This window comes from Schistocerca serialis, unplaced genomic scaffold (assembly GCF_023864345.2).
Source record: "Schistocerca serialis cubense isolate TAMUIC-IGC-003099 unplaced genomic scaffold, iqSchSeri2.2 HiC_scaffold_314, whole genome shotgun sequence".
NCBI lineage: Eukaryota > Metazoa > Arthropoda > Insecta > Orthoptera > Acrididae > Schistocerca > Schistocerca serialis.
The window spans coordinates 27,501-37,500 of NW_026047883.1; the positions used below are offsets into that span (position 1 = coordinate 27,501).

The following is a 10,000-nucleotide window of genomic DNA, read 5'->3' on the forward strand; positions in this document are numbered from 1 at the left end:
GTTGTGCCTTAACCTAACCTACGTTGTGCCTTAACCTAACCTACGTTGTGCCTTAACCTAACCTACGTTGTGCCTTAACCTAACCTACGTTGTGCCTTAACCTAACCTACGTTGTGCCTTAACCTAACCTACGTTGTGCCTTAACCTAACCTACGTTGTGCCTTAACCTAACCTACGTTGTGCCTTAACCTAACCTACGTTGTGCCTTAACCTAACCTATGTTGTGCCTTAACCTAACCTATGTTGTGCCTTAACCTAACCTATGTTGTGCCTTAACCTAACCTATGTTGTGCCTTAACCTAACCTATGTTGTGCCTTAACCTAACCTATGTTGTGCCTTAACCTAACCTATGTTGTGCCTTAACCTAACCTATGTTGTGCCTTAACCTAACCTATGTTGTGCCTTAACCTAACCTATGTTGTGCCTTAACCTAACCTATGTTGTGCCTTAACCTAACCTATGTTGTGCCTTAACCTAACCTACGTTGTGCCTTAACCTAACCTACGTTGTGCCTTAACCTAACCCATATTGTACCTTAACCTAACCCATATTGTACCTTAACCTAACCCATATTGTACCTTAACCTAACCCATATTGTACCTTAACCTAACCCATATTGTACCTTAACGTAACCTAATTTGTGCCTTAACGTAACCTAATTTGTGCCTTAACGTAACCTAATTTGTGCCTTAACGTAACCTAATTTGTGCCTTAACGTAACCTAATTTGTGCCTTAACGTAACCTAATTTGTGCCTTAACGTAACCTAATTTGTGCCTTAACGTAACCTAATTTGTGCCTTAACGTAACCTAATTTGTGCCTTAACGTAACCTAATTTGTGCCTTAACGTAACCTAATTTGTGCCTTAACGTAACCTAATTTGTGCCTTAACGTAACCTAATTTGTGCCTTAACGTAACCTAATTTGTGCCTTAACGTAACCTAATTTGTGCCTTAACGTAACCTAATTTGTGCCTTAACGTAACCTAATTTGTGCCTTAACGTAACCCATGTTGTGCCTTAACGTAACCCATGTTGTGCCTTAACGTAACCCAATTTGTGCCTTAACGTAACCCATGTTGTGCCTTAACCTAACCTATATTGTGCCTCAACCTAACCTATATTGCGCCTTAACCTGACGCACGTTGTCGCTGAACCTGCTCTGTAATTGTTATGCAACTCGTTAAATTAGTGTAGTGTTGCCTAACCGCAACCCTCGCAATATAGTTCGCTATTCGCACTGCCCGGTCCCCTGTGTATCGCGTCATGTTAAACACCTTGCAGGTGTTGCTGACTTTCCACATGCTCCTGCTATACACTGTAATGTGGATAGCAGCAGGACGTACATGCCCCCCCCCCCCTTCCCCCCTGCCTTCGCAAGCTGGTCGTTGAGAAGTTTGCATGTTCAATGCCCTTCGCATGCCGACGTACTCAGCCTACGTTGTGGTACGGCCTGTCACCTGTCCGCCGATGTACGCAAAACCCACAAACTGTACTGCACATTGGTCCGTATGTACTGAATGATACATCGTGGCACATGTGTGACCGTACGACGACTGCGCCTAGCAACGGCAGACCATACAGTCCAAATATTGTGCACGCAGCTACGTGTCGTCTCCCTATAAGAGCTGGATTGCAGTGTGGTACGCCATTCAGACGTGTGGGAGGAACGGACGCCCTGGATGGCGATCAGCATGAGCAGTCTGTTGATGTAGTGGAGCGTGTATTCGGACGTAGTCGTCTCTTCTCACACACCGTGATAGCATGTTGCACCGCGTTCCACATCTGCGACATCCTGCAGAGGCCGGCTGACAGTCGTTCGCGCAATGGACACCGCATACGTACGGGGGCTACCTTCCACGTGTTCTCGAGGCGTGCACATGTTGTTGCGTCTATGTGGGCAGACGTAGTGTGTTGTGACACCTGACACAGGCATGCAATACTCGTTGCAAATGGCGATGGACGTCTACGTTTGCTGGTGACGTTACGCAAATGAACAACAGGTAACCCGTTGTGGTGCGGTTGTTCTCGCTAGAGGTGAATCAGTGTTGGCGACGATCGGTCGAGCTATTAACCGGTTGTTTCAGGGATACCCACCATGCCCACGAACGTGAAAGGGGACCCACCATGCCCACGAACGCGAAAGGGGATCTGGGTGTGAGGCGATACGCGGCGGTGGCTGGGTGGGACCGTCCCCGGCCGGTGAGGGGGGGCCGCCCGGCGTGCTGGCAGCGCGGTGCGTGGGCGCACGCGCTACAGCCGGCTGGTGGGGGCGGCCAGTGGCAGGCGCGCCGGCCGACGGACGCGGCAGGCGGCGCAGCTGCGCGCCGGCGCCCCCTGCTCGCGGCGCCTTGCGGCCAAAGTAGGTCCTCGCGGGCCCGGTGCGAAGCGCGGTGGCCATCTGCAGTGTGCTGGTCCGATTGAGGACTGTGTGCGCTGAGGATGCGCCGCCGCCCGGCGCTCGGCGCCGCGACGCCGTCTGCTGCTCGGTCGCCCCAGCGGTTCTCGCAGGTGGTTTGTATCGCAGCTGTGCGGACGTGTTGGCGCGTGCGCTGTGCTGGGAGAGTTCGCTTCGGCACCCAAGTGGGGCTTTTGTCCTTCTGTGGCGCTGGCGTTGGAGCTGCCGGTCACCGTAGGTGGCGCGTGTTGTCTCCCGCCGGCAATGCCACGACAGCACGCTCCCGGGCCTCTGTCGGCAGCGGCAAGCTCAGTTGGGAGCACGGGTGGTCGCACCTAAAGCGTCTACTCGCCTAACTCCGGGCGATTGCGCCTCTCTCGAACCCAACCAAGTACTTAGGACGGCGCTGCGCGCCGCCGGGACCTGAGAGGGTTTCGAGGTGTGTTGTGCAGGGGAGCTCAGCCTCCTCCTGTTTGCAGAATAATTGAGCGGACGCTTGCGTGTTCGCGCGGGCCCCCGGGACACACTCCCGGGCGGCCGGCTGCTCAGCTCTAGTTGACGCAGCTCCCTGGTTGATCCTGCCAGTAGTCATATGCTTGTCTCAAAGATTAAGCCATGCATGTCTCAGTACAAGCCGCATTAAGGTGAAACCGCGAATGGCTCATTAAATCAGTTATGGTTCCTTAGATCGTACCCACGTTACTTGGATAACTGTGGTAATTCTAGAGCTAATACATGCAAACAGAGTCCCGACCAGAGATGGAAGGGACGCTTTTATTAGATCAAAACCAATCGGTCGGCTCGTCCGGTCCGTTTGCCTTGGTGACTCTGAATAACTTTGGGCTGATCGCACGGTCCTCGTACCGGCGACGCATCTTTCAAATGTCTGCCTTATCAACTGTCGATGGTAGGTTCTGCGCCTACCATGGTTGTAACGGGTAACGGGGAATCAGGGTTCGATTCCGGAGAGGGAGCCTGAGAAACGGCTACCACATCCAAGGAAGGCAGCAGGCGCGCAAATTACCCACTCCCGGCACGGGGAGGTAGTGACGAAAAATAACGATACGGGACTCATCCGAGGCCCCGTAATCGGAATGAGTACACTTTAAATCCTTTAACGAGTATCTATTGGAGGGCAAGTCTGGTGCCAGCAGCCGCGGTAATTCCAGCTCCAATAGCGTATATTAAAGTTGTTGCGGTTAAAAAGCTCGTAGTTGGATTTGTGTCCCACGCTGTTGGTTCACCGCCCGTCGGTGTTTAACTGGCATGTATCGTGGGACGTCCTGCCGGTGGGGCGAGCCGAAGGCGTGCGACCGCCTCGTGCGTGCTCGTGCGTCCCGAGGCGGACCCCGTTGAAATCCTACCAGGGTGCTCTTTATTGAGTGTCTCGGTGGGCCGGCACGTTTACTTTGAACAAATTAGAGTGCTTAAAGCAGGCAAGCCCGCCTGAATACTGTGTGCATGGAATAATGGAATAGGACCTCGGTTCTATTTTGTTGGTTTTCGGAACCCGAGGTAATGATTAATAGGGACAGGCGGGGGCATTCGTATTGCGACGTTAGAGGTGAAATTCTTGGATCGTCGCAAGACGAACAGAAGCGAAAGCATTTGCCAAGTATGTTTTCATTAATCAAGAACGAAAGTTAGAGGTTCGAAGGCGATCAGATACCGCCCTAGTTCTAACCATAAACGATGCCAGCCAGCGATCCGCCGCAGTTCCTCCGATGACTCGGCGGGCAGCCTCCGGGAAACCAAAGCTTTTGGGTTCCGGGGGAAGTATGGTTGCAAAGCTGAAACTTAAAGGAATTGACGGAAGGGCACCACCAGGAGTGGAGCCTGCGGCTTAATTTGACTCAACACGGGAAACCTCACCAGGCCCGGACACCGGAAGGATTGACAGATTGATAGCTCTTTCTTGATTCGGTGGGTGGTGGTGCATGGCCGTTCTTAGTTGGTGGAGCGATTTGTCTGGTTAATTCCGATAACGAACGAGACTCTAGCCTGCTAACTAGTCGCGTGACATCCTTCGTGCTGTCAGCGATTACTTTTCTTCTTAGAGGGACAGGCGGCTTCTAGCCGCACGAGATTGAGCAATAACAGGTCTGTGATGCCCTTAGATGTTCTGGGCCGCACGCGCGCTACACTGAAGGAATCAGCGTGTCTTCCTAGGCCGAAAGGTCGGGGTAACCCGCTGAACCTCCTTCGTGCTAGGGATTGGGGCTTGCAATTGTTCCCCATGAACGAGGAATTCCCAGTAAGCGCGAGTCATAAGCTCGCGTTGATTACGTCCCTGCCCTTTGTACACACCGCCCGTCGCTACTACCGATTGAATGATTTAGTGAGGTCTTCGGACTGGTACGCGGCATTGACTCTGTCGTTGCCGATGCTACCGGAAAGATGACCAAACTTGATCATTTAGAGGAAGTAAAAGTCGTAACAAGGTTTCCGTAGGTGAACCTGCGGAAGGATCATTACCGACTAGACTGCATGTCTTTCGATGTGCGTGTCGTGTCGCGCAACACGCAGCTACCTGTACGGCTCGCAGTAGCCGTGCGCTGCGTGCGGAACCACGCGTTCGTCTCAAAACTAACGGCAATGTTGTGTGGTACGAGCGCTGAAGCGCTGGAGCGGCTGGCCTGCGGCACCTGGCGCCTGGCGCCGGTTTTGAATGACTTTCGCCCGACTGCCTGTCCGCTCCGGTGTGGAGCCGTACGACGCCCATCGGCCGTGAGGCCGTTGGACACTGAACGCTGGAACAGGGCCGCCACACGCCTCAGTCCCGCCTATGCAACTGTCTCGAAAGAGATGGTGGAAACTATGAAAAGATCACCCAGGACGGTGGATCACTCGGCTCGTGGGTCGATGAAGAACGCAGCAAATTGCGCGTCGACATGTGAACTGCAGGACACATGAACATCGACGTTTCGAACGCACATTGCGGTCCATGGATTCCGTTCCCGGGCCACGTCTGGCTGAGGGTCGGCTACGTATACTGAAGCGCGCGGCGTTTGCCCCGCTTCGCAGACCTGGGAGTGTCGTGGCCGCCTGTGGGGCCGGCCGCGTCTCCTTAAACGTGCGATGCGCGCCCGTCGCCTGGCGGTTCGCATACCGGTACTTACTCGGTAGCGTGCACAGCCGGCTGGCGGTGTGGCGTGCGACACCTCGTACAACGACCTCAGAGCAGGCGAGACTACCCGCTGAATTTAAGCATATTACTAAGCGGAGGAAAAGAAACTAACAAGGATTCCCCCAGTAGCGGCGAGCGAACAGGGAAGAGTCCAGCACCGAACCCCGCAGGCTGCCGCCTGTCGTGGCATGTGGTGTTTGGGAGGGTCCACTACCCCGACGCCTCGCGCCGAGCCCAAGTCCAACTTGAATGAGGCCACGGCCCGTAGAGGGTGCCAGGCCCGTAGCGGCCGGTGCGAGCGTCGGCGGGACCTCTCCTTCGAGTCGGGTTGCTTGAGAGTGCAGCTCCAAGTGGGTGGTAAACTCCATCTGAGACTAAATATGACCACGAGACCGATAGCGAACAAGTACCGTGAGGGAAAGTTGAAAAGAACTTTGAAGAGAGAGTTCAAAAGTACGTGAAACCGTTCTGGGGTAAACGTGAGAAGTCCGAAAGGTCGAACGGGTGAGATTCACGCCCATCCGGCCACTGGCCTCCGCCCTCGGCAGATGGGGCCGGCCGCCCGCGCGGAGCAATTCGCGGCGGGGTCGTGTCCGGTTGCCTTTCCACTCGCCGCGGGGCGGGGCCGTTCCGGTGTGCGGTGGGCCGCACTTCTCCCCTAGTAGGACGTCGCGACCCGCTGGGTGCCGGCCTACGGCCCGGGTGCGCAGCCTGTCCTTCCGCGGGCCTCGGTTCGCGTCTGTTGGGCAGAGCCCCGGTGTCCTGGCTGGCTGCCCGGCGGTATATCTGGAGGAGTCGATTCGCCCCTTTGGGCGCTCGGGCTCCCGGCAAGCGCGCGCGGTTCTTCCCGGATGACGGACCTACCTGGCCCGGCCCCGGACCCGCGCCGCTGTTGGCTCGGGATGCTCTCGGGCGGAATAATCGCTCCCGTCAGCGGCGCTTCAGCTTTGGACAATTTCACGACCCGTCTTGAAACACGGACCAAGGAGTCTAACATGTGCGCGAGTCATTGGGCTGTACGAAACCTAAAGGCGTAATGAAAGTGAAGGTCTCGCCTTGCGCGGGCCGAGGGAGGATGGGGCTTCCCCGCCCTTCACGGGGCGGCGGCCTCCGCACTCCCGGGGCGTCTCGTCCTCATTGCGAGGTGAGGCGCACCTAGAGCGTACACGTTGGGACCCGAAAGATGGTGAACTATGCCTGGCCAGGACGAAGTCAGGGGAAACCCTGATGGAGGTCCGTAGCGATTCTGACGTGCAAATCGATCGTCGGAGCTGGGTATAGGGGCGAAAGACTAATCGAACCATCTAGTAGCTGGTTCCCTCCGAAGTTTCCCTCAGGATAGCTGGTGCTCGTACGAGTCTCATCCGGTAAAGCGAATGATTAGAGGCCTTGGGGCCGAAACGACCTCAACCTATTCTCAAACTTTAAATGGGTGAGATCTCCGGCTTGCTTGATATGCTGAAGCCGCGAGCAAACGACTCGGATCGGAGTGCCAAGTGGGCCACTTTTGGTAAGCAGAACTGGCGCTGTGGGATGAACCAAACGCCGAGTTAAGGCGCCCGAATCGACGCTCATGGGAAACCATGAAAGGCGTTGGTTGCTTAAGACAGCAGGACGGTGGCCATGGAAGTCGGAATCCGCTAAGGAGTGTGTAACAACTCACCTGCCGAAGCAACTAGCCCTGAAAATGGATGGCGCTGAAGCGTCGTGCCTATACTCGGCCGTCAGTCTGGCAGTCATGGCCGGTCCTTGCGGCCGGCCGCGAAGCCCTGACGAGTAGGAGGGTCGCGGCGGTGGGCGCAGAAGGGTCTGGGCGTGAGCCTGCCTGGAGCCGCCGTCGGTGCAGATCTTGGTGGTAGTAGCAAATACTCCAGCGAGGCCCTGGAGGGCTGACGCGGAGAAGGGTTTCGTGTGAACAGCCGTTGCACACGAGTCAGTCGATCCTAAGCCCTAGGAGAAATCCGATGTTGATGGGGGCCGTCATAGCATGATGCGCTTTGTGCTGGCCCCCGTTGGGCGAAAGGGAATCCGGTTCCTATTCCGGAACCCGGCAGCGGAACCGATACAAGTCGGGCCCCTCTTTTAGAGATGCTCGTCGGGGTAACCCAAAAGGACCCGGAGACGCCGTCGGGAGATCGGGGAAGAGTTTTCTTTTCTGCATGAGCGTTCGAGTTCCCTGGAATCCTCTAGCAGGGAGATAGGGTTTGGAACGCGAAGAGCACCGCAGTTGCGGCGGTGTCCCGATCTTCCCCTCGGACCTTGAAAATCCGGGAGAGGGCCACGTGGAGGTGTCGCGCCGGTTCGTACCCATATCCGCAGCAGGTCTCCAAGGTGAAGAGCCTCTAGTCGATAGAATAATGTAGGTAAGGGAAGTCGGCAAATTGGATCCGTAACTTCGGGATAAGGATTGGCTCTGAGGATCGGGGCGTGTCGGGCTTGGTCGGGAAGTGGGTCAGCGCTAACGTGCCGGGCCTGGGCGAGGTGAGTGCCGTAGGGGTGCCGGTAAGTGCGGGCGTTTAGCGCGGGCGTGGTCTGCTCTCGCCGTTGGTCGGCCTCGTGCTGGCCGGCGGTGCAGGATGCGCGCGCCTGCGCGGCGTTCGCGCCCCGGTGCTTCAACCTGCGTGCAGGATCCGAGCTCGGTCCCGTGCCTTGGCCTCCCACGGATCTTCCTTGCTGCGAGGCCGCGTCCGCCTTAGCGTGCTCCTCCGGGGGCGCGCGGGTGCGCGGATTCTCTTCGGCCGCCATTCAACGATCAACTCAGAACTGGCACGGACTGGGGGAATCCGACTGTCTAATTAAAACAAAGCATTGCGATGGCCCTAGCGGGTGTTGACGCAATGTGATTTCTGCCCAGTGCTCTGAATGTCAACGTGAAGAAATTCAAGCAAGCGCGGGTAAACGGCGGGAGTAACTATGACTCCCAAAGCCCACCTGATGCGTAATATATGGACCCTCTCGATTCACCCCTCAGCATCCTTGTGATGTCGGGTGGATGATGGTTCAATTAGCCTCTCGGTGGGAAATCCTAGCTCTGGCCTTCAAGTGGCGGGAGTCGTGAGGGTGCTGTGAAAGGTTTCACGTAGGTGTACCTTTCCAGTATCCCGACCGACAGAGCAGGGTGCTTTTCGGGCTTGGGGGTTACCTCCCCCCCTGCCTTTGTTACAGCTGGTGCAACTAATAGAAGCGAACGTGGTACCAGGCCTCCCGCTGGAGCGCCTGTGCCAGCTGATGAGCCAGCCAACCAGCCAACCGGTGCGGGTCGAGCGCTGCTCCCCGCCATCTGCCCTGACTGTATGCGGTCCTTCTCCACCAAGACCGGACTTGGTGTCCATCGGCGTCGCGCCCATCCGACTGCTGCTAATGCTGAGATCAAGACCGAGAGGAAGAAGGCCAGGTGGTCCCAGGAAGAGCTCCTGCGTCTGGCCCATGCAGAAGCGACTCTTGCCACCCAGGGTTGCAGATTTTTAAACCAGGAGCTTGCAAAGGCCTTCCCCGAGCGTACGCTGGAGTCAATTAAATGTCAGCGTAGAGCGCAGCCCTACAAAGACATGGTGGCGAAGTTTGTCACCGAGCTTGCTGGCATGGATCGCGGCCTTCGGGGTCCTCCTAGCGAGCCTGCAGTCAGTCATTCTTTGCCACAGTCTCCACCTTGTGGGGAAGATGTTGACCTAGCCATCTGGTCATTTGTAGCAGAACTCCCCCAATCAGACCGCCGGTTCCGCTCGCTTGATGATCTCGTGGCTCTGGGTCCCACCACTAGCCGTGAAACAATCCAGGCTATGTTGCTGTCTGCTCTTGACGAAGTAGGCAGCAGGGAGCCAGCCATCCACCAAGCTGCGAGTGTGCGGACCCAACAGCCCCCAGAGCGGAAGCGTGCACGCAGGAGATGGGAGTATGCGGTGGTTCAGCGTGCTTTCAAGAAGAACGGAGCACGCTGTATCAACGGACTTCTTGATGGCACACTCTTGCATCAGCCACCATCCATCCCAGGGCTGATTGAGTTTTGGACAGACCTCTTCTCTCCACCACGTGTCAGGTCTCGACCTCCGCGTGGGGAGGGTCTGTCCGATGAGCTGCTGCCATTCTCGAAGAGGGTGCCCTTCCGTGACCTCTGGGCTCCCATTTCTGCAGAAGAAGCCACCGCTGCTCTCCCGCCTCGCAATTCTGCTGCAGGTCCTGACGGCCTCACGCCGACACAACTGCGTCGCCTTCCCCGGGAGGTTCTCCTCAAGATCCTTAATTTCCTCCTCCTTTCCCGTTCCCTTCCATCCCGACTCCTTCAGGCCAGAACAACCCTGCTGCCCAAGAAGACCGCCGCAGCATCCCCTGCTGACTTTCGTCCGATCACAGTGTGCTCGGTGCTGACCAGAGCCTTTCACAAGGTTCTGGTTGGCCGCCTGATGCGCTACTGTGTGTTGGACGGTCGCCAGCGGGCTTTCATCCCTCAGGATGGGATGCTTCATAACACCTTTCTT

The 10,000-nt window shown here is 56.5% G+C and overlaps 2 non-coding genes and 1 pseudogene across 2 annotated transcripts; all 3 read left to right on the forward strand.

Annotated features, from left to right (window-relative positions):
- The first annotated feature begins 2,963 nt into the window (after nt 1-2,963).
- On the forward strand, nt 2,964-4,872 carry LOC126444925 (small subunit ribosomal RNA). Its single transcript, XR_007582846.1, has one exon. It is a non-coding gene; the product is annotated as a small subunit ribosomal RNA (ribosomal RNA).
- A 353-nt stretch (nt 4,873-5,225) lies between these two features.
- LOC126444938 (5.8S ribosomal RNA) lies at nt 5,226-5,380 on the forward strand. The gene has a single exon (XR_007582856.1). It is a non-coding gene; the product is annotated as a 5.8S ribosomal RNA (ribosomal RNA).
- Nucleotides 5,381-5,568: 188 nt separating this feature from the next.
- Nucleotides 5,569-10,000, forward strand: part of LOC126444937 (large subunit ribosomal RNA) — a 7,749-nt pseudogene continuing 3,317 nt past the window's right edge.